Below are 25,168 nucleotides of genomic sequence, written 5' to 3' on the forward strand. Positions count from 1 at the left end.
AGTTTTGTGTTACTATTGATCAACTACAAATGAGATTGATAATCATTCTAATGTAAATTCATTTTTGCCATAGCTTAGAATTTTAACATTTGTCTCAAATGGACTATTATTCCCTTTTTCTCCTCTCTCTTCTTCTTCTTCTTCTTTATTAATACAATTAGTTAAGTTGGACAGATGTTTTCTTAAAGTAGTAACAATGTTAGAATTTTAAAAAAACTGTTTTATATAACGTAAACATTCAAAAATCTTTAAGCCTCTGTTGATTTACTGCACAGACAAGGACTTTTTATACTGTAAAGTTAACCATCATCCATATGATAGATTAAGGGACAAAGTTCTCTTGACTGGTAAAGAGTTGGCCAGCATTACCTCCTGGGTCATTTCTGCTCTTCCAGTACTTGGTCAACTCTCCTGGGAGAAACTAAAGAGAAGGCGTTTGTAAAATGGGAAAAACAACAACAACAACAAAAAAACAGTTCTTAGTTTACTTTTAAAATATCACTTGGAAAAAGACAAAACAGAAGGCTTATATAACAGCAAAAAAAAAAAAAAAGAGAGAGAGAGAGATATTCACTTAACAAAAATACACTGACCTCTCCAAAGGCCCCTGCCATCTTTTTCTTTTACATTTCCTCCTGGGAAAAACTCAGCATCATTATAACTATTTTTTTCCTTTTTTTTCATAAGCTTTGCTGCTCACAATTCGTAGGACAGTTATATCTTCCTTTTATAATAATAAAAGGAAATATATTAAATTATTAAATATAATTTAATTATATAATATAAATATAATTAAATATATTAAATTATTAAACCTCCTAATAACCCCATGTGTTAGGATTCACTTGTTCTGATTTTTCTTAAAGTCTTATTTTATTTTTTTAAAAAAACAATGTTGGGGCTGGGGATGTGGCTCAAGCGGTGGCGCACTCATCTGGCATGCGTGCGGCCCGGGTTCGATCCTCAGCACCACATACCAACAAAGATGTTGTGTCCGCCGAGAACTGAAAAATAAATATTAAAAATTCTCTCTCTCCCTCTCTCTCTCTCTCCTCTCTCACTCTCTCTTTAAAAAACAAAAAAACAAAAAAACAAACCAATGTTGCTCTGAATAACTTCTTTCCATTGAGCTCCCTATATTTGCAGCCATCCACCATGAACCTCACATAAATATTGGGGGTGGAAATTTTTATTGTTTATTAATCTCTATTAATTTTGCAGTTGTAAGTAGTCAGTAATCTACTTTCATATTCATCATTTGATTCACCAAACATTTATTCAACAAATGTTATGAACTTTTAGGGACTGAGAATGCACCAATTGATAGTCGCCAGGCCCTTGTGTAGAAGCAGATCACTAAGAGGAGATTTGGATTGTTCTTGTTCTATTTGTATTCAAGATCTCTTGAGTATGCGGTAGTATACCTACAAGTAGCATCTTTAAAAAGCTAATCTGATAAGAAAGAATGAGATTGCCACAGTCCCTGCATAAGTCAAAAGAGAGCTGAGAACAGTGATATTGGTGACAGAAAAGTAATCAGAAAAAGGTGAACTCATGACACATTCAAATATAAATATACTTTGTTCCTGTGGTATGATTTTCAGAATATGAGGAAACCAGATATTTAGCTACTCAAAGGAAAAGTCACAGAAGCACACAGTGAGGGGAATTCCAGAGATGCCCAGGGGAAATGTGAAGGAAGACAGTGGAGGAAGCCAGTTAAGACCACTCAGTTGCCTCCAGTTTGAAAATCAGCCAAAGAACAACCAAGGAAGGCAATGGATGCCTTCTGATAACCAGGAAAGGTACACTAGAGCTAAAGTCCAACTTCTGCAATTCTTGAAACACAGTTTTATTTTTCAGAAGGAAGAGGAGGAAATAACAAACACATTAAACCAAGGTAATTTTCTACAATCATTTCTCCTGCAGGAGACTCACTTAAATGGCAACACGAAGAACAAGGACATGGAGAGCCGGCTGTGCCCTCTCTGAATTATTCCAAAATGAATAGAACAGCAGCTTCCAGGCTGAGCCTAAACCTGAGCTGCTCTATTTTGTAAAGGAGTAATTGGCCAAAAGCTACTCCATGTTGAGTTTAAGTACAGAGGTGGGATGACGAGACACCTTGTCTGTACGAGTAAACAAGTGCCATTTGCCTGGCACAACCACAGGCACAAACTGTTGGATTAATTGTACTAATAAAAATGACCACCACATGGACAGGTGGGCATACCCAACTTGTACCAGAAAAGCCAGGCTATGAGCTTATCAGACACATCAGACCACCCAATGAAGCAGCCCACTCATTCGTGGCAAATAGGAGGAGCACCCTGAGACTGAACTTGGTGGCCTCCTGACCTCATCACCCGGGCACTTGTCACAAGCATTGTCTAGGAAAGTTGTCACAGCAACAAACCTTCAAATCTCTCCTCAGACTTCAGCAGAGGGCAGTTTCGCCTGTGTGGTGACTGCTCAGTGGCCCTCTCGAAGCTGACACTGTGACACTGCCACTGTCTGGACCCTGGCCTACTACGTAAGTTCCTGGACTTTGACAGCTCTGTGCCTTGAACAAGTGCTTTGGCTTGTTTCTGATCTTATATGACCACCTAAAGTGACTCTTTGCACTCATATCTGCTCTCTGCCTTTGCTCTCAGCTCAGCTTCCTGCTTCCTTAGCCTTTGAGACACAACATACACACACACACACACACACATACACAATGTGTGTACATATAATATATATAATATACATAGGTATATTATATATGTATAAATAATGATACTCAGAATATTGGGGAACCCGGCAGAATCATACATACTACCTATATATACATATATATGTATGTTTGAAGTACGACTTGAGTGTTATAGATATTTGAAATTAAGATTGAAATATAAAAATAACTTGCATTTGCCTGGCTTATGATTGCCAGGTGACCCACAATTATTCAGTGAACTGCTACTGATCTTTGTGGTGTAACCTGTGAATTTATTGTTATTCAGTAAATTCTGACACCATGGAAAGACACAAACGTGTTTGGTCTGTATTAATGACATAGCTTGCTCACAGCAAAGGAGCAACTTAGTTCATCTGCCCTACTCTTGGTGACATTCCTCTGAAAAGTGCCTTCTCCCCACAGGGCACTCACCAAGAGCTATAACCATGGCACTTGGCCACAGATGTAGATCAGAGGTATTGCTGACCCCAAACAAGTCGGCCCGTCTCTCAAGAATTACAAACTTTGAACTAGATGACTTTTACTACCTGTGTTATCCACTTGAATGTAGGAAATGAGAACTTTTGGGCTCTGTCATGATACTGTTTGAATGTGTCCATAGTGAAGCCATGAAAACTAGACTTGGAGGAGAAAGAGGGAGATTCTCAGAGACAAGCAGAGCAGACAGAGTTGGACTGAGTTCTTGGTGCTGGACCCTCATGGACATGGTGCTGGTGTGTGACAAAATACAGGCAGCCCCTCTTTGAAGATAGAGAAAATATAATAAATACAATGTGAGGCATTTTTTTGAAAAAAAAAAGAATTAGCTTTTAAGGAAAGGGAACTTATAATAAACTTATTTTGACCTCTAAGTGATGTGTTTATTCAGATACTATAAAACATCAAATTTCTGCTTTGATAAGGAAATTAAATTTATGACCAAGCAAACTAACCTTTAATCAGTAGGGCAGTCAGGTTAAAGTAAAAGTTCTAAGTAATTGTAAATTAGGTTATGCTTTCTGTGTCCTCTGTCAAATTCACCAAATTCTGTAAGTGCTTTCCTTCTTTCTGTGTAAGGAAATAAGTATTTTCTTGATAATTGCATTGTGCTCTGTAAAAAATTCAGTCTCAAAAAGCTAAATGAACTATGCCAAGGGCTGCAGGTGAGGGGAAGGAGCACCCCAGAGACATGAAAGTGAGACACTTGTTGCAAGTGACGGATTTGTTCTTTTAGGTGGAGATTAGTCTGTCCCAGTTAAATAATAAACCTATGCAAGTTGTCACAGAGTTTGACGTTTTTTGGTAACTGTGAAAAAATCATGAAATACGGCTACTGTGAGCGGGTCTGATGATCCATGAATTGTTTTAAATGCCAGTCATGGCACATGTAATTGAACTTTAATTTCAGTTGCTATTCATTTGGATGATCTTTTCAGGTTTTCTATTCCATTTATCATGATTCTTAGTTATTTCCTTTCTACCCAAAGTTGACTCTCGCTTATTGGACAGAAAGGAAATTCATTAAGAACATACTAATACTTCTGTCTTCCACTCAAGGTCAAAAGCTGGAGAGAACATGGCTTCCCCCTAACCCCACAAACACACACACTGCAAACACACAGAATCCGATAATCCATGACGCCACAAAATTTCATGAACCCATTAAGGAGCTGAGGTTGCAGGAGAACCAGTTAGTCGGAGAGCTTAGGAAAGATGGGTTCCACCGAGCAGAGATGAGGAATAAGCACCCTCCTCCTGGTGCTGGTGGGAGGAAAGCAGAGCCTTCACCCAAGTTGTAGAAGAAATTCAGGAAAAATATTCCGTGGAATCAGAAAAGGCAGAATGTGGGAGCGCGTGAGTGTGTAAAAGCAGGAGGGCTGAAATCCATAAAGGAAGTTCACATTCTCTGTAGGAAGTTGCTGCTGGAAGTTTCTTGCTCTCAGCAGCAAGAGTGCAGGCAGGAAGGTAGAGGGGAAGGCCTTCCTCAGGGTGATGCACTGAAGAAACCCCCAGGTTCTTTCTCCCGCAAGGATCAAAGCTCACAAGGCGCTGAGAGAGGCTCAGTTCACCCTCTGCACAGAGCACCTGGGGCAGGAGTGACAGGGAAACATCCTGTGACCCTGGGGGGAGGGCTGGGCATGGCTTGGGCACAGGCCAACCTCAAACAATAGAGGAGATTTAGCATCACTGAGGGGGTCTCTCCCTAGAGTGACAGGACTCGGTGCCTCGAAACAGGAAGACTTCAATTGCATTGTGCTCTTTAAAAAAATTCAGTCTCAAAAAGCTAAATGAACTATGCCACGGGCTGCGGGTGAGGGGAAGGAGCACCCCAGAGGCATGAAAGTGAGACACTTGTTGCAAGTGACAGATTTGTTCCATGGCTTCATGTGGTGGTTACACGACTGTATACATCAAAAATCATTTTATAAACTGTATGTGAATTGTGCCTTGATGAAACATACTTAATATGAGATTGATATAGGATTTTTGGTTGAAGGATAATAGAAGTACAGATTTTGAGTCTCCTCATACAAGACTATAAAGGGAAGGGTATATTATGTAGTGTCTTTACGCTCTGACTATGTAAATGTATAAACTGAGAGAGAACCTGAAAATCACAAGCAAAATTATTTAACTGCTTTCAATAATTATTTTGATTGATGATATTAATATCGGTACTGTTCTGAGATTGTTTTGAATATAAGGTGAGATCAATCAAATACATAGTTACATGACATTTTATTTCTCTAGTGAAAGTCAGTATCTCTGGGTAGAGAAATGAGGTATAGATATAAAATGAACAGGCTTATGTCAGCACCCTGCTATTTTGAAATTGAGTTGAAAATATGATTTTGAAGCCATAAGGGCCTAAGGATTTTTGTTTTTGCTATAACAAAATAATTGAGATTGGGTGATTTTTTTTAAGGGGTGGGGGACTGGGGATGAACTCACGGGCACTCAGCCACTAAGCCACATCTCCAGCCTGATTATATATTTTTATTTAGAGACAGGGTCTCGGTCTCACTGAGTTGCTTAGTGCCTCTCTGTTGATGAAGCTGGCTTTGAACTTGTGATCCTCCTGTCTCAGCCCCCCCAAGTTGCTGGGATTACAGGTGTGTGCCGACGTACCCAGAAGACAATTTATTTTTTAAAATGGGGTTTATTTTTCTCACTGTCTTGGAGGCTGAGAGTCCAAGAGCATGAAGCCAGCATCTGTTAGGCTTCTCATGAGGGTCTTATGGTAGAAGAACAAGTGGAAATGTGTGGAAGAGAAAACAATGTGAGGGGAAACCATGCTTTATAATAACCTGCTGTTGTGGAAATGAATCCAATCCCATGGCATGGCATTAACCTTGCTTAATAACCCGAGCACATCTTCAAGGCCTACCTCCCAACACCACCACTGAGTCTCTTAGGAAAGATTGTGTGTGTGTGTGTGTGTGTATGTGTGTGTGTGTGTGTGTGTGTATGTGTGTGTTTCCATGCATGCAAACACACATACTCTAGTTCTTCCTAGGAAAAAGCCCCAAATAACAACTAACCTGATAATAATGAGCATTCCTGGAGCCCAGAAGGAGCCTAGTAAATATAATTTTCCTCTTCAAACAAATTACAAGACAAGCAAACAAAGGCCTCTTGGAATAATGTTTGATTCCAGGGGTCTGGGCCAAAAGTATTCAAGAAAATCCTGAAACATCATGTCACTGCACACTCCATTGAAGCTCTCAGATCATGGCTGAGGACTTGGGAGCCAACTTGGAAGAGCTTTCCACGTACTTAAAGATAAGGAAGTTTGTACAACCATAAGGAGAATGACTAGAATGGTCGGGTAAACATATGTTTAAATATGTGAGTTCAAATGATACTTTATAAAGAAGTTAATTGGTTGCCTTTGGAAGATGATGTGAAACAAAGTGAATATTTTGAAACCTGGTAAATAAAGGAAAGTGGTTTTAAATTATGAGTTCTTTGCTGGGTAACTACATAACATAGGCAGAGAAATGTCTGTATTCTAGCTAATAACTGGAGGAGGGGTAATTGAATTTGAATATCACCTTTTTCAGCATCTAATAGGATTTGAGAATCAATTGCCAGTAAATCGAAAGATGGTTTTTACCAGCTTCCTGATGGAAGAATGCAATGCCAGTTAATTAGATAATTTAGAAAAATTAAATCAGAATACCACCAATCATTTATATGTAACTTTCAATTTACGTGAAATACAGAGAATGGTGGAACATCAAAAATTCCTCTACAGATCTGTGATCAGCAAACCATGTATTGTGGGAAACTCACCCAAATTATCCAGCATCTCCAACATCTGCATAGCAGGAAGACAGAGGAGGGCGCACACAAAGAAAGAAGAGAATGCAAGTTAAAAGAGAGATTTTAAAAGACGGCTAAACTATACTTTTTAAGGACATACACTCTGGTGATGAAACTATAAAGACAAGCAAGCAAATTATTACTTTAAAAGTCACATTGGTAGCAACTTTTAATTAGAGGGAGGGGTGGCGATGGGCTTCAAGGGCAGATGGCAAGTTCTCTCTCTTATCCTGGGTAGTGGTTACAAAGGCTATTCTTATCATATTCCACTAAGCTGTAATTTGATTTGCATATTTGAATATCTGTATTATGGTTCATAATAGAAGAGGTTAAAAAGCAATTGAGTTGCTCACAGAATTTCTGAGAGAGTGAACACTAGATTTGGGGTTACAGTTCCAAAATTAATGCTAAAATTATACCACAGAGCTATCTGATAGGGACACTCCTGTTGCTCCTGCTTCATACCCAACTGTAGACCAGATGCAATCATTTTTTTTTCCTATTGCTGGCAATTCAAGCTTGTAACAACCATAAATCCCACTCGCACCAAAGCTACTTCTGTATCAGAAGCCTGGTTTTATAAACTCCTTTCTACTACACACTTCAACACCTCCCTGAAATAAAGAAGAAGGCAAAAAGATTGGATTCTGTACAGTTTTCCCTTCCTCCTGTTGCTCATTTTCATATTGAAATCTCATTTGGTGAGAATAATAGTGGAGCCTGAGCTTGGGGGGAGGGGTGTCACCCTTGAGAAATGATTGCTATCGGAGGAAACATGCTACCTCTGTTTTCAGAAAGGGGCAAGATTATGTTCTGCTTATTTTCTTATCTATTTTTTCATTATTGTTATTTTAAAGTAAAAAAAATGCATAGAAGTCCAGGGAATACTTTAAGGGTCTTATGTTCTTCACCCATTTATGGAATGTTAATTTTTTATTATTATATCTCCAAATATTTTACATATAAAAAAAATGGGAAATGAACAGTTGATATCTACCGCATTTCCTTCTCAGGTTCCAAAGTTTTCTCTCCCTGAGGCACCATTTTGAGAGATGTTGTACATGTTCCTTTAGTTGACACTGAGGATGCATGAGCAAGAGTTTTGCTTGGAGACTATAATTGGCAGGAATATTTTGGAGTCCCAGAGAAGCACAGTGCCCATTTTGATAGTTGCAGTCAAATTTCTCATTAATGTGAATGTATTGGTATTGAAGGCTCCTATTTTCCTCTCTCTCTGCCTGCTTGAAATGTTTAGATTTTTCAGTGTTTGCCAATTTCATGATTGTTAGGTAGAATTTATCTTTAAATTATGTCGTCCCGGTGTTTATTATCTATCGCATGGTCCCTATTAGTGAAACCTTGGATTTTGTTTCTTTGGTCTGAATTTATATACAGATGCTAAAGCAGGCCATAGCACAGGAGGCACACTCAATTTTCTTATTTGCCAAAGAATAAAATATCTACTCTGATCCTTGTGGCCAATGCACACCCAATTCGTGGCAGAGGTTTGATTGGAGCTGATTCTCAGGATTTTTTTCCTCCCTGCAGTGGAGAATTTGAACATGTCAAAGAGGTGTCCCTTATTGGACAACACTAGACTTGTATGTTGATGTCAGGGCTCAAGTTGCATTTTGGGGTGACCTTTGGGGATGTAAAGAGAATCAGGAAATGGAACTCCATGTGTCCCTAGGGGCAGAGTCAGGACAGGGAACAAAAAGTTTCTTTCCACCACCAATTCCAGGAACAGCTTACAGAAGATTGAACTATAACACACACCTGTGGTTCTGGGAAAATCTCTTCTGAATGTTTATAATGAACTATGCTTATGATATGTTAAATAAATAGTTATTTGGTCCTAGTAAAATCTGTTATTTTGTCTATTTGGATGTAATAAGCACTGTTCTCGGTAGAGACATTTGCCCTTTATAGCAAATAAGTAATTAAAACTAAGGAAGAGGCACTTTAGCTCCTTCTGGGAAATATTAAACAAATGGTGACTCAGTATGTGTTACCCTACGCAAAGTGGAAAATAAAGGGGATTTAGAGTAAAAAGATCTCAGTGGATCCTCAGTCCTGCCACTCCCTCATTGTTTGAATTCAGGCAAGTAACTCCTCTCAGTGTAAATTATCTTATCTATGAGACAAGCACAGTCATCTGTCCTCTTTCAGGAGTGTGGTAAAGACTTAAAGAGATCAAGTAAAATGACAGATTGCAAAGGGACCTTATGAAATGTGTGATCACAAAACTGAAACAATCTAAAGAAATAAACAGAGTAAGAGAGTCATATGGCCTGATTTCCTGAATCGTTCATCTTTCTTCTGTCTTCTTTGGCTTAGAAACACAGAGGTCAGTTTCCCAGGGCACTTTCACACTGTAGGAAAGTATAAACTTTTTAATGAGACTTCTTTCTCGGAATATTCCAGAAAGGAAAAGAAGGAACTCTTGTGGCTATTTGTAAAGCCTCCCCTTCTCCTTCACTCTCCTTTCTCACTACTATTTCTTTTTTCTTTCTCATCCATTGCCGCAGTCTGGCTGGGCACAAAATCACGAGCCACTCAAGCAGGAACAAACTTTATTTTTGAAACTGCCGCCAATGCCCCATACGCTCCCAGGACCATTGCCGACAGACCCACATGGTGTTCTCCCCAACAGGAAGTCCCTCCTCTGGAATTCCCTCCTACCGCACTTTCCCAACCAATGGGAACCCTCCAGGAGTCCCGGAGCAGGCCGAATTGGACAGCAGGAGTCCAATATCCATAAGAATGCAGATCTTAACATAATCATATCATCTCAATGGCTAGCTGGCGTCACCTTTTAACCAAAAATGCCATGCATCATATTATTTGGCTGTGGCTCTTAGCAATCCATAACCCAGCTACCTCACTCCAAGCAGCAAGAGATTCCTAAAGAAAGGGAAAGTCTTAGCTGATGGAGATGAAAAGTAGTTTTACCCCAGTTGCTGAGCAACTTGGATATGAAAAGTAGTTTTGCCCCAATTGAGCAACCTGGATGTGCCAATGGAATAGTGTGTTTTATAGACAATTAGGATTGGAAATGAGATGATTTTTGAGATTAATGAAAGTTAAGACTGGCAGTAGACATGTTCACATGCCCATTTGCATCGGGGAGGGCAGGGGTGTACATTCAGGATCTACATTAAAACTAGTCATTAAAAACCACATTCCAATTGATTTAACTTACTTTCTTATATTTTTAATGTGGTAAAATAAACAAACCATGAAACTTACCCATCTCAACCAATTTTAAGTTCAATGGTGTTAAACACCTTTTCATTGTGGTAAAACCAATTTATAGAACTCATTTCATCTTATAAAACTGAAACTATTTGGGCATATGATCACACCACCTGTATAACTAACTCTACATCGTGTACAACCAGAAGAATGAGAAGTTACACTCCATTTATGTATAATGTGTCAAAATCCATCCTACTGTCATGTATAACTAATTAGAACAAATTAAAAAAACAAAAAACTGACACTATACCCATTAAACATAACCATTTAATTATTTTTAGAATGTTATTCTCTTGAACTGCTATTTAAAGTGTTTACTAGATCAGAAGCAATATATCCTGTGACTGTGGTTATGTAAACATGTCCTTCTTAGATATGACACACAAGCCTCTGATTAAAACATATACAGGTTCAAATCCATGAGCCACATCACACACAGCCATCACACTGAAAATGCCACAGAGATGCCATCAAGAAACGTCAATCACCCAGATGGGAATCTCAGAGATAAACCCCCAAGTTCTTAGGGAAGGTGCACTTTGCTAAGAAGTACAACAAGAAGGGCCTAGGAAGATGCAGACCAGCAACACCAAGGCCTGAGATTACATACTAAGGCTGTCAAGGCCCCCAAAGTCTAAGGAAGTAAAACCCTGGAACCAAAGGACGTCAGCCTCCAATGGAATCAACTTGCCTACACGGACCTCCCCAAGCTTGGAAAGCAGGTTTGTGTCTACATTTTCCAAGGCTCTCAGCTCTGCCCGCCAAAGGCATAGCTCAATCACATCAAGGCCCAGGATGTGGCTGTTGCTATGACTCCCAAAGGTGCCCAGGCTACTGGGAAGGCTCCAGAGTAGAGGCCTCTCTCTGCCAGTGTGAAGACAGGGGACTGATGTAGTCTCTGTGCTGTTTTCTGACTAGGGTGGTGGCCTCTTGCATAACTGGTTCAAATAGGCCTTCTGTAGGCTCTGTAAAACAAAGCAAAGGGAGCAGGCTCCGGTCCAAAGCCTTTGTACACACTTTGGCTCCATGTTGCCAATAATTAAAAGGACTCTCATGACAACATTGATGTACATCAAAATATGAAAACATGACTTCAGCTTTGGTCTAAAGTGCTTTGGTTGATTTTGCTGGTTAATGAATCTTTTTTTAAGCAATTGTAATAATAATTATTAGGATTTTTATTTTATGAAGCAACTATTTTGGTTAAGAGCGGCTTATTCTTAATTTACCAAAGAAAGTGAGTTCTCCCCTTGTTTGGTAAGCGTGGCTCCTCAGAACCACCAAGAGATACACATTATTAATTCTCAGCGGGAAATTTGGCTGACATTTCTCCAAGGCATGTGTTTATACGGCAATAGAAATTTTCCGAGCTCATTTTCATGCTTACTTCCAGCAATTGTTAAAAAAAAAGTTCTCTCTTTCTATTGCCTTTCCAGCTTTCACACCCCAAACCACTTGGGGTTAAATCAATTTCATAAAACAGAAACCTGTTGAGATTCAAACTGACTAAAAGTACAGATGGCGAAGGCTTTCTTTTTATTGTTTTTCTTAGATCCAGAAAGATATTGAAATTAAAAATTTAAATATAATTGATCATTTACTATTTCTTATCCTTAGCCAACTTGTTCATTTGGGAAGTTTTCGTAGAGGTGAGTAAAGTCCTACTTTCAAGATGGAAATGAGCACATCACTGACTGCATTGCTCTCATGCTAGAGTGCAGAGAAGCTGGGGGGCATTTAACAGATGCTGCTTCTGCTAGCATCATGTGGGTTATTATTCCTATTATCATTTACTCTTCCATCTGAGGAGAACAGGCAGAACTATCACAGTAGGGAACAAAAGAAAGGAAATAATAAATATGAATGGTCTTCCCTAGATGACATGAATTTATCTTGCAAAGTTTAGAATAGGCAAAGAATGGAACAGGTCTGAAACCATTCAACCACGGTACTTCCGCGAGATGGTGATAAATTAGGTAAGTCATTTCATACGCACCTTTGTGGAAAATAGTTGAATGCAAAATATATGGAGATTTGATGGAAATGATCAAAACTCATCTTCGGTCTTAATTAGATTATATTAATTTGCTGAAAACAGGATGGTATAAGGTAGTGCCAATTTTACTGAAAAAGGCACTGTTGTGAACTAAGAACTCCTGTCCAACATTTATTGGAAATAAATAATTAGATGGAGGTAAACATTTGAAATAAGGGAATCAAAGAAATGAGGTACCGGTACAAATGTCCATCATTTTTATTAATCCACTTTTACCTTTTGAAAGTAATACATTAAAGATGCTTGATAAACACCGATACAAAAGAGGAAGAGCAAATGCTTTATTACTTATGGAAGGCTGTAGTGAATTTATTTTTATATCATTCATGCTTTGTGACATTATCACTCATGCAAAGAGATTTAGAAATTAATTAGTGTAATACTGCTGATGTATGGAAATAAGCACCAACCAAATCAGGAAAAACAGAAACGATGCTTTGAGTACTTGCTATCACAGAGGAGGCAGCTACCATCATTTGCGTTTTGACAGAGACTCTAAGGCAGGCAGAGGAGCAAGAAAGCATAAAAGTGGAAAAAATCAGATGACTTCAGGTGTAGCCTATAGGTCAACTAGAAGAAGGGCATCCAATGTCATTACATAGGTGTACATAATCGACCAAAAATCAGGGAAGATTTCAGTTACTAACCAAGTCCTGGCCATTTGGGGCTGATTGCTACAGGGATTATCGTTTGGCTTCCTGATTTGTTGCCAGGGACAGCATCTGGCTTCCTGCAGGTCTGACTTACAGCAGGTTGGCTTCCTGGGTGAGTTAATGTGTATATGAGGATGGTTTCTGGGGCAAATTGCTGCAGGTTGTGAGGCAGAGTTTTATTTTTAAAGAGAGTCTGGTTGTTGTTGGTTTGTATATTCAGTCTCACAAAACAAATCAATGTGGAATACAAAATGCACAGGACAATGAAAAACATCATTTCATTTAGGTTATTTCAGTGGAGAGGATGTTCATTAGTGAGAGATGTATCAAAGCCAAGGAAGAAAGCCTGTTTTATAGAGGCAAATTAAAAAGGGGCTTCTGCAGAAACATGGAGCTGTATTTGATTTGAGTTACTGAAACAGGTGGGAGATTGGGATCTCAGAATATGCTAGGACAGTTTATTTTTATTTTTATTTTTTTAATTTTCCAAGATTTATTTTGATCTGTAGCACTCCTCACCTAATATTTATATTATACTATTTATTTTTATTTTATTTTTATTTGCTTTAATTAGTTATAGATGACAGCAGAATGCACTTTGATTCATTGCACACAAATGGAGCATAATTTTTCATTTCTCTGGTTGTACACGAAGTAGCCACATCATTAGTGCAATCATACATGTATCTAGGGTAATGATATCTGTCTCATTCCACCATCTTTCCTACCTCCATTCCTCACCTTCTCTCCATTCCCTTTGCCCAATCCAAAGTTCTTCCATTCATCCCATGCCCCTACCCACATTATGGATCCGACTCCACTTATCATAGAAAACATTCAGTTTTAGCATGATATTCACTTAGCATGATATTCTCCAACTCCATCTATTTACCTGCAAATGCCATAATTTTATTCTCTTTTAATGCTGAGTGATATTCCATTGTGTATATATACCACAGTTTCTTTATCTGTTCATCTATTGAAGGGCATCTTGTTTAGCTACTGTGAATTATGCTGCTATAAATAGCAGTAAACTCCAGCCAGAGCAATTAGATGAAAGAAATTAAAGGGACACAAATAAGAAAAGAAGAACTCAAGCTATCACTATTTGCCAATGACATGATTCTATACTTAAAGGATCCAAAAAAAAAAAATTCCACCAGAAAACTTCTAGAATTAATAAATGAATTCAACAAAGTAGCGGGATATAAAATCAGTATCCATAAATCAAATGCCTCTTTATACATCAGTGATGAATCCTCTGAAAGAGAAATTAGGAAAACTAGGATACGTTCTTTTTTTGCCATGGGAGCATAAGGGAGTGAGGGAATTTCTCAAATTTCTGCATTTCCAGAGCACAGGCCTATTTAATGTTGCCCCAGTAAACATATTCTTTAAAATGAGTGCTTTTAAGTAGTTGTTTGATCGAATGCTCCCTCCTGCCATTTTTCTGTATGATGGTCCTACACTGAACAAATTCCACAATGTGCTTGCAGGTGAATGCTGAGTGGCAAATGACCACTTAGGACAGGAGGGATCAAGGTGGACTTCATGGACATGTTCACATCTTGCTAGACTTTGAGAGACAGTTACAAGGTCGGTAGGAATTGTAGGTAAGTGAAATGGACAATAACATGATCCAAAGTGTGGAAGGAAGAAAACTCAACGCCTCTGGGTTGGACTGGGAAGCTGTCATGGCCTCCTAAGGGTGTTATATAGGGAAATTTGAAATGGAAAAGAAAGGAGAAAGCAGATCCCAAAGAGCTTGTGGAATTTGAAAACGGGGACCTAGTAAACTTTTTTTTTTTTTTTTTGGTTCTGGAGATTGAACTCAGGGGCACTCAACCACTGAGCCACATCCCCAGCCCTATTTTGTATTTTATTCAGAGACAGAGTCTCACTGAGTTGCTTAGCACCTTGCCATTACTGGGACAGGCTTTGAACTTGCAATTGATTCTCCTGTCTCAGTCTCCTGAGCTGCTGGGATTACAGGTGTGCACCACAGCACCCAACACTAGTGAACATTTTAGGGCCAGGGAGTCATGGACAAGTGGCTCATTAGGAAGATCAGGCTGCATTCTTAGAAAGAGACTAATGAGGAATTTAGAAAAGGTCCACAATATTTTGTGTTTCATTTTCAATGAAACAGCTGTCATTTAATTGCTTGGCAATATCACTTTTTGCTGCTTCTAAGCTTTTAAATATGCTTTTCAAACTTCTTAGATGTTCTTTTCCTCTCCAGATATCTTTCCATCCACCCCTCCTCATTAATTCCTTTTTTTCCCCTCCATGAATTACTTTATATCTCATTCCTTTCATGGGGACAAAACGAGACAGGAAGTTGTGGGAGAGGATGATGAAAGACTGAATGGGAGGAAGGACAGTGGCTTAGGGGAGGAAAATGAGGGCAGCTGTGATTTTTTTTTGCTCGTCCAGTTTGCCTTCCATTTTCCACTCGTAGGAGCACATTGACTTTCCTTTTTCTTTCAACGACTCCTCCCTCCCACACTCTCTTGTCAAGTTCCGACTCACTTGAGGAGTGAGATAATCTCATGGAGATTTCCAGAAGACATTTTAATATTTATGTAGAAAACTTAATTCATATTTTGGGCCTCAAACTTGCTCTCGCTCAAGCCTGTCCTGTTAGTAAAAGTGCCAGTGATCCACCCAGTTAGCCTACTTAGAAGCCTGTGTGTTCTTCAATCCTTTCTCTTTTCTGTTTCACAGCCTCCATGTCAACTGCCTTTGTTGAACCCAACTCTCTCATCATCTCCTGAATGGACATCTGAATACCCCTCTAAATATTCCACATCCCTGCCTTTCCCTGTAATCCCACAGACTGCCTTAGCGTTAAGGAACCAGTTATAGCCAATGCAAATTTGGCCATGTAATTCCTTGTACTCTTCCTATATCCTAGCACCCTTAGAATAAAGTGTAAACTCCTTCACAGAATTACAAGGCCTCACATGACCCTGCTCTTTCTGTCTCGCCTTCCTGTTTTATCAATGTCACCTTTTCAGTTGGTTTCAATGAAACAGCTGCCATTTAATTGCTTGGCAATATCACTTTTTGCTGCCTCTAAGCTTTTAAATTTGCTTTTCAAACTTCCTAGATGTTCTTTTCCTCTCCAGATATCTTTCCACCCACCCCTCCTCATTAATTCCTTTTTTCCCCCCTCCATGAAGTATTTTATGTCTTACTCCCTTCATGGGGACAAAATGAGCCAGGAAGTTGTGGGAGAGGCCAGGTCTGGAGGGATGAAAGTGACAAAGAAAATCCAAAATAGATGTGAGTTCTCAGGAAAAGCACAGGAAGCAAAAGAAGACATTGACTAAGGTGTCTCTTTGGGGCACGTTGGTGCTTCCTGGAGAGTCAGAACTAAACAAGACAGTGGGGGACAGATAGGTGGTGGCACTGAGTGACGGGGTCTAAGACAGAGCTAGTGAGCACGGAATGAGGGGCATCATTGAAGTCTGCTGGGGAGAAGACCTGGAAAATGTTCTTTGGATTTGCTGATTGGGAATTTATTATGGATCTTAAATGAGGAGGATTAGCACAATAGTAGAAATAAAAGTCAAGTGATAGAGAGGGAAAGAGTGTCCAGAAAATAGAGATAGCGTCCAATACACCTGAGAGTTAAAGAAGACAAAAGAATGGGAACATCAAAGTGCCACATAGTCCCTGCGGCGGGGGCTCAGAGGGGACAAAGGTTTGTGTGCATGCTGGGAACTAGAGGTGACTATCATAGGGGTCCAGGAAAGAGGAGATGAGCTTTCTGTTACTTGTCCATGCTTTGTGTTAGAGGAGGTGCCCCAAGGTATTGTAGCCTGAGACTAAAAGCCCAAATCACAGGGAGTGTCTTCAGTCGCCTTATATGGATGTTATTGGTTTTTAAAAATAATTTTCACTAATCTTAATACGGGGTTGCTTATGGTCTTAAGACGACTTCACTCACACTGTGATTGTTTTTAAATTTTTTTATTTTTTATTTTTTTGTCAAAGCGGAATAGGAAACTTTCCCTTTCCCTACGTAAATGGTCTCTTTTTCCCCTGCAACCTACTCTGGGAAAGGAGAGTTTGTGTATCACCCTGTCATAAAAATGCAGCTCAAGCACAATCATTACTTTCATTCTTCCCGCAGCAAGGAATTGGTGCAAAGATAGAATAGGTCGCCTCAGGGAGTAGTGGGTTCCACATCAATGGGATTGTTCAAGCTTCGGAGAGACATTCAGATTGATGATGGGCCCAGATGATTTTTAAAGGTCTTTCCATCCCCAATCGTCTCTAAGTTTCATGTTTCTAAATGACTTTAGAGCTTGAATGTAGGCTACATGCCAAGTTAAGAGTAAATAGATGTGAGCTGTTAGCCAAGCAAGCATTGAAATGGAATATTGTTTTTTGCTGTCAAGATTTGTCAGGTATAATATGCTCTAAGACAACTGAGAGTTGATTCTACTAATGTTTTTTGTTGCTCTTTTTTAGACAAATTTCCCTCATGTGATTCCCTTCTGAGTTATATTTTCAAGAAGAATAAGAAGATGGGAACTAGCCTAGGTATGTGATGTGTGTCTAGAACCTACATCGTAAATAGAGATTTGTATTCAAGAGCTACTCCAAAGGAATTCTCTGGGTTCATTCTCCCCCATTTTGCAGGTGGCCTGTTCATGGTGTCCTCCTCTCCCATCATTTCCCTGCCCCTCCAATCATAATATCCCATTTCAGATGAGGAAACTAAATTAGAGCAATTGAGACTGTCTCAAGGTCATGGAGGGAATCAATGGAGAGAAATCACATAGACGTCAGGAGAAAACGTCAATAAGGGCATGAACAAAGGTGATTCATCAAACGCCTGTCTCCAGGCTGACACTTGGCCTTGTGCTTAGCATTTCTGCATGACCAGCACTGTGTGCATATTTTTTACACAGTACAAATTGAATTACTGCTGATGCCCACGTATTATTATTTGTAGAACAAATATACAAATATCAGAAATAATAAGAGTCAAATTTGTATTAGATGGCTCATTTTTCCTGCATAAAAATTTGAACATTGTCTTTAATAATGAACAGAGAATGAGTTCCTTAATAATTTATTTTTATTGCTTCATTAAAGTAAGCAAGGGAAGGATATAGATAGATAGATAGATAGATATCTGACAGAAAAAATATCAAAAGTATTCAACAATTTATTTCATGAATGCAAAAAAATATTTTGACTTAGGGTTGGGTAAAGATAATTCTATTTTTACTTTATTTTCAGAACTAGGGATAATTTTAAATTTATGCTCTGGGCAACTAAGTTCATTTTAGAATAGATACTTGAACACAATCAAATTTTTATTTAGATATGTTTCTCCCTTGAACAGGCCAGAGAGAGTAGACAGCCCTTTCCTTTTTTCTATGCCTGAACTAGGGATAGCTCCATGGAATTTAATTCAACAAATATTTAATGAATTCCTGTCCTGTTCCAAACACTAGTTTTGGCCCTCGACATACAGAAATGGAAGATGCAGTTACTGTCCTCAAGGAAGTCTGTCTCAAGGAGGGATTTATAGCTCTGGGACATAGTGTTTCTTCAATCCTAATGTTTAGAGCCATTTCTGCTGTCACACTTGCATTAGTTTTTCATATTGGCTAGAGGATCTCACCAGCCCTTTTCTCCCATGTTTTGTAGAATAATATAAAAGATGAATCCAGAAAAATGTGGCTACAGCACCCGAGTTGCACTTCTAAACTGCTTGGTGAAACAGTCATTTTCTCAGTTCTCTCTGAACTCGCTTACATTCACATGCACTGTGGTGAGTGTTACTTCTGAATTAGGCCACATTATTTGTTTTAAACAGTATGCAACAGAACATCCAAAAGATCAACAGGAGGACAAGAACACCGATGCCAACTTTTTGGTTCTGGGTTCTGTTTACTTACCTTCTTCCTTTTTTTTTTTTTTTTTTTGCTTTTGGAATTGAACCCTGGACCTCGGGAATGCTGAAGGCAAGCACGCTCCCCAGCCCTCTGTGTTCTTTCTTCCCAGTCCTCTGAAAGTTGGCTGTAGACCTGGGAAGGTAAACAAAACAAAAAAAACAATAATAACAACCACAACAAAAAGATTTACTCATAGGAAATCAGGAAAAAAAAATTAGAGCATTTATAGAAAACCAAGGTGGCATGCTTTCTTATTAGTAGAGGACATATTATAAATGAATTTGACATTGCCTTTTCTTATATGAACCAGACACTAGTTCACCATGCTATACATCAATTTAGTGTCTTGTACTGTAATAATAGTGAGGGCAAAGATAAATAATTGAATGGGTTAGACAGTGTTTCTCAAACTTCAAGTTTGTGATTCATCTGGGGGATGACTCAGGATTTGGAGTAGGAGCTGTTCTAAAGCTTCTCCCTCCTATTCTGTAGCCACTAGCAATGTGTGACTACTGAGCACTTGGAATGGTTACTGGGATGAAAAATTCAATTTAATTTAACTAAAACAGCTACATCTTGTTAATGACCTTTGCATGGCACAGAACTTGATTAGTCTGCTGGAGAAAATCCGACAAATCATTGATAATCTTTAAATCTCTCTTATGCTTTCTCCCCTTTTCCTATGTTCTAGATTGTAATTCATTTTGCTCATTGAACTTAATTATCTTTAATTTTCTAGTAGAAATGTTGAAAGGCATATGATACTTTATGGGGGGGCGGGGGATGGCCTACATAGTTTTGCTTGAGAAAAGCCATGCCAATTAACTGTGACATTTTATTGACTTTTCCCACAGAGGTATACCCAACAATAGGCATATGGCACTTTAAAATGCTCCCCTTCCTATCGGCAGTGACTATCATATTATGATATCATGTTTATTGAAAAAAATTATGAATCTATTCAAGCTTTAAATATTTTCTTCCCAAGTCAGCCCTAAAAAACAGCCTCAATGAGGAGCTGACTGGAAGGCAGCAAACAAATAAAATGAAAAGAAAAACAAAAAGGAAGCCGAAGAAACAGAAAATGAGAGCAAATGGGGAAAGGACAAGAAGTACCAGGAGTTTCCTGCAATCCTGGAAAATAAACGAACCCCTGGATTAAAAACCTTTAGTTCAGAAGGGAAAGGTGTTCTTGACTTGGCAGCCATGACCTTGGCAAAGTCCTGTCTATCAATGCTCACCCTCATCCCTGCACTGGGGCATCTGGTGCAGGATGGGGTTGGGCATAGGAAAGCCCTGGGAGTCACAACAGGGTCCTTTTATAAGTTTGGTTCTGGAATCGTGCAACAGATGAGAAGCTTTAGGGAGAATGGTAACTTCTCTAATGAGGAAGTGCACCAGGAGAATGTTCTCTGTTTCCTTCCTTGCAATACAAAACTTCACCTGGGTCACCCCAATTTAATTTGTGGCCTACCTTGGAGGAAATAAATATTTACTGCAGTGCCCTGAAGGAAGAATAAATCTCCGGGCACAAGAGGCATACATATCCAAATTGAAGTCATCATTTTGACTTTACAAGCTCACCTTTACTTCCCCCTGTCTCCTTGCTTTCCCACAGGTGGTAGGCAAGGCACTGTTTCTGTAGAGTACAGGACTATTTGGAAGAGGGAGACATCCAGCAACAGGATTGCAGACAACAACATTTGCATTTGTGTGGCATTGGGCAAGGCGGATCTCAGCACTTCAGAAGAGGAAGGTAGCTTGGCCTGGCTGCTCTGCGTGGGCCTTACCTCAGGGTCAGAAACTTACTTGCAATCACACTCACGTGGGCCCTTGAGGGTCTTTCTCTAATGACGACTAAGCCCATTATTGTGTAAATAGCAAAATGATGAATTTCTGTTCAATTTATAGTGTTTTTCTTGCTACCGGTGGCGACAAAGGATTTATCAAAGGTTGAATTCTTTAATGACTCTACCTGCATGTTATATAGGCCAATTTAAAGCCTGTTGTTTAAAACTTGGAAAATACTTGGAAACAAAATCAGAAGAGATTGATTCTGTGGTTATAAATTCAGTAAATCTACTGGACACTAACTGTATGGATCTTAAAGATCTTAAAATAGTAATATGGCTTAAACAAAATAAAGCAAGAAAATCCTCTCCCAGAAAATTGCATAGACAAATATCTTGGATTTTATCATCTACCTAGGGCTTCATCAAATGCCAAGTTTCCAGGCCTATTTAAAAGAAAAAAAAAGTCCCATTTTCCCATAAACTTCTATTTGAAATATTTATGCCAATGCTCTAGTGGTTTCTTTAATGGGGTTTCAACACTGAGAAGTGGGGAGTGAGTACTGCAGGTAGTGTCTGTTTTTTGAGCTATTGGTCCCTGACAATTCACTTTAAGCTCATCTTGCCTTGAGAATTTTGGCTTCTCCCATTACCAGCCATGGCCCAGCACACCTCTGGCCAGGCAACACTTGTTTCCCATTCAAGGGGACTGGAGAAATCCTTTTTTTAAGCTATTGCCCAGAAAAAAAAAAGAAAGTATTACTATTGATTCACAGTTGAACTTCTTGCGTATAAAGATACCTGCCTTAGAATTAGGGAATCTAGAATTTCAGGGATGTTAGAAAATATGAAGGATGCAAAAAATCCACAAAAATTTCCCTTGATAGAGAATTATGTGGGAAAATGGGGAGCAATTTACATTATAAAAAAATTCCTAGGTCTGAGATACTGAAATTTAAGGGCAAAAGATTTGTTCAACTTGATTAGACAGAATTTTCCTGGTAAACATTGGATTCCAGCTCGTGTCTTTCATAGGTCACCTGCTACCTGGAGGTTGCACTGAACATATATTTTAAAAGTTAAAATACATTCCATTTGTAGAAATATTAGAATGTGATACTCTAAAAATATCTGTTGTCTCATTGGGAAAAATAAAAGCCTTTCTGTAGAGTTGTTTTTTTTTTTTTAATCACTATGAATTTTTTGCAGGCATGCAGAAAGTTTTATTCTTAGAGTTTCACACATTTTAAAAATAAATACCATTGAATGCTTATTAAGTACTAAGTATGCTCTAGAAACTAGGAACACAGTAGTGAATAAAGGAGACAACAGTTCCTGACCCATGGAATTTATACTCCATTGGGAGAGAGAAATGGGAAGCAAAAGAAATAATAATAATAAAAAAAGTGATGTATTAGAAGGCAAAAATTACTACATAAAAAAAATGATAAGAAGGCAATGTCAATGCCAGTGGCAGCTTTTCAAACAGTGGTGCAGAAAGGCCTCCCAGAGAAAGTATTTAAGTAAAGGGTTGAAGGAAATGAGGGAGTGTGAAGTCTGAGTAAAGACCATTCCTGGGAGGATTGTGTAACCAGCCAGGGCCCTGTGGTGGAATTCACTGAAGGAGCAGGAAGGGTACCAATGTTGCTGGAGTTGGGGAAAGGAGAGAGAGAGCGTAGAGGAGAAGGCAGGAAGCTAGAGGAGCTAGATTGCCCATGTCCAGCAGTTACCAAAAGGTAGTCAGTGCTCCCTGAGATGTGAAGCCTTTGGATGATAGTGAGCAAAGAAGGTCATGGATTACCTTGTGTTTTATGAGGTCGGTCACTCTGATTCAGAGAGAGTAAACCAGAGATAGACAAGAATGAAAGCAGGAAGACCAGTTAGGAGATGGTTGTAAAAATGATAGTGGGAGGTGGTAGCTTGGAAATCTTGAGAAACTGTCACATTTTGGAGAGAATGTATTTTAAAGGCAGGTTTAAGAAGATTTACTGATGCATTCGATGTTGGGGATACGAGAAAGGGAAGGGTCAAAGATGATCCCAGGCTTTGGACATAAGCTTGCTTAGAGATTGGTTTCTCCTGTGTGAGTGCCAGAGAGGGAAAAGATCTCAGGTGAGTCTGGATGTGTTCACATTAAAATTAGGCATCTAATTAAAGTTAGATGGGGAGAATGAATTTATAATTACAAACTTTAAGAAATCAGAGCTGGAGATCAAATTCTGTGGTCTCGTCAAATATTACATTTAAAAAGTGAAGTTATGGACTCAATGAAATAGGATATTTAAAGCTTTTCTGCTTTGGGCAATCATTTTTTTCCCTACTTTCACGATTATTCAGATTTCCTTCACTTAGTCAATAATCATGAAGTATTGTCTGAGTATCCAGCAGTGAACTTGTATGTGTGTTGTGTAAGAAAGGGAGGTCCAGGGGTAAGAAAGGGAGTAAGAGACAAGCCAGAGACTCACAAGACCCTGTGTTAAGTGTGTGTTGGGGGCAGAAGGTTATTGTGAGTGTGGGGAAGGGGACGTGGTACTCACAGAGAGAGCTTTTGGGAGGAACTTACTATTAAGTGAGATCTTAAGCATGAGCAGAAAAAATAAAACTGTAAAGACAGAGGTCAAAACATTTAGGCAGATTAGAACAATCAGTGTAAAGAAAGGATATTGTAATGGAGAAAATGAAGAAGTTCAGTGTACTTGGCCATGTAACAATAGATTTAGAGGAGTGTAAGGCAAGAACAACTGAAAATATAGAGGGACTTTTTAGGGAATCTGGACTTACTCTAAGAAAAAAAAAATAAAAGTAATAAAAACAAACAAGTGTTTTATCCATTCAATGTCCAATAATCATCCTGGGATTTTTCTCGCTAAACTTGATTCCACTATTTTTCTTGTTTTGAACAAAATTTCCCGTGAGATCAATACCAATTTACGATTTTACTATGCTTTATATACATAGCTATGTTTATTAAAGTGTCTGTGTCACTTGATTGCTAATATTTGGTTCAGGTTTTGATGTACACACAGGGAACAGCTCTGCATACTTGCAAAAGTCAAACTCATGTTTGTTCAGGTTGCTAATGCTTCATTTAGTTTTGAATCTTGAAAAATCAAATAGAACCAAGAGCCAAAGGTAACTCTTGTACACGCAGGGTTTGAAAAATGCAAAGTGGTATAAAAATTTCAGACAGATCGGTTTCAGACATCTGTTAATAGCCATTATCCAAACATACAGCCAAAACCGAGTGTCCAGTAACTTAATGACAGTCCATGAGCCTCAGGAGTTAGTTGCCAGAAATGTGTTGAATGGAATCATTTCAAAGGTTGCCAAGAAGAATGAGGAAGAAGATAAAATGGAATTAAAGCCATGGAAGGAGGCACATGTAGAAGTCAATACCATGTCATTTGTAGAAAATGAAGCCTAGAAGGAGAAGGTGGACAGAATGTCTTTACCGTCAAGAGAGTGAAACTTGCTCTCAGAAGCAATCTAGTACCAGAAGGGTGGATGCCAAGGGGAAGCTAAGTACTTCAGACTGCCTTTCAAACCAAATTTAGCAGGACTCCTTCACACTCAGCCATGTGCATAGGCTAATGTCACACACCGTGACAAGCTACTAATGTCCTTCTAGATAACCCAAATGTTTCAAGAAAACTTGTAGGTCATAAGATTTAGTGAATAAAATTCTGTTCTTTCTGAATTAAATAACAGAATATCATTCTTTGTAAGGTCAACATCAGCTGTGGGTAAAAATGACATGTCACTCAGCGTAAGGGTGAGATTCACTCCTCTAATTAAAGATAGCTAATGTATCAACATATGGCATTTATGTTATAGTGTTAAAATAGAAAAATGGTCTCTCTCTCTCTCTCTCTCTCTCTCTCTCTCTATATATATATATATATATATATATATATATATATTAAATGGATTCTTAACTTTCACTTTATGTCCTTTTTGTTTTTAGTCTATTTTTTATGACTTAGTATGAGTCTTATCCCATAGTTGGTAAAGCACTGTCCTGGAATCCAAGCCTGGAGAAAATATAGATATTGGCAGTTGGCTGTAGTGGGTGCAGAGGACTTCTCCTCTAGGAGCTGGTCCCATCGAGAGGACCAACCTTGATGACTAGGACAAAAGAGTCCTTGCTGTCCTGCCTGTACCCAAGCTTTGATTCTACCACTGCCTCCTTATTTAAATGGGGTAGTAGTTCCTCCCCTATTCACCTCCACTGTTGTTTTAAAAATTTGATGAATTATTGTGTAAAGACTTTGGAAGAAAAAAAGGAAGAAAAGAAGATTTACAGACCAATTAGGCAACTCACCTATTTAGTTTACTTGTTCTGTCTTCAAAGTTTTAATGCCCCACCTTTATATTAGTTTCTGCTGCAGTTCAACAAATGGTTTTAAGAGATTTTCAGGGGAAATTAACAAAGGGATAAGCTAAAGTGA

At 38.7% G+C, this 25,168-nt stretch overlaps 1 long non-coding RNA gene across 3 annotated transcripts in view; it reads left to right on the forward strand.

Annotated features, from left to right (window-relative positions):
- LOC110597914 (uncharacterized) overlaps nucleotides 1–21,890 on the forward strand; it is a 53,540-nt gene extending 31,650 nt beyond the window's left edge. For 2 of the 3 annotated variants that reach the window (XR_013429554.1, XR_002483710.3), the window contains 4 exons: nucleotides 14,506–14,622; nucleotides 17,492–17,563; nucleotides 18,683–18,806; nucleotides 20,549–21,890. This is a non-coding gene — a long non-coding RNA (uncharacterized LOC110597914). The remainder of the gene's footprint in view (nucleotides 1–14,505; nucleotides 14,623–17,491; nucleotides 17,564–18,682; nucleotides 18,807–20,548) is intronic. The other variant, XR_013429553.1, reaches the window with a different exon arrangement.
- Nucleotides 21,891–25,168: the final 3,278 nt, after the last annotated feature.

The sequence above is a fragment of the Ictidomys tridecemlineatus genome, chromosome 13 (genome assembly GCF_052094955.1).
Source record: "Ictidomys tridecemlineatus isolate mIctTri1 chromosome 13, mIctTri1.hap1, whole genome shotgun sequence".
Taxonomy (NCBI): Eukaryota; Metazoa; Chordata; class Mammalia; order Rodentia; family Sciuridae; genus Ictidomys; species Ictidomys tridecemlineatus.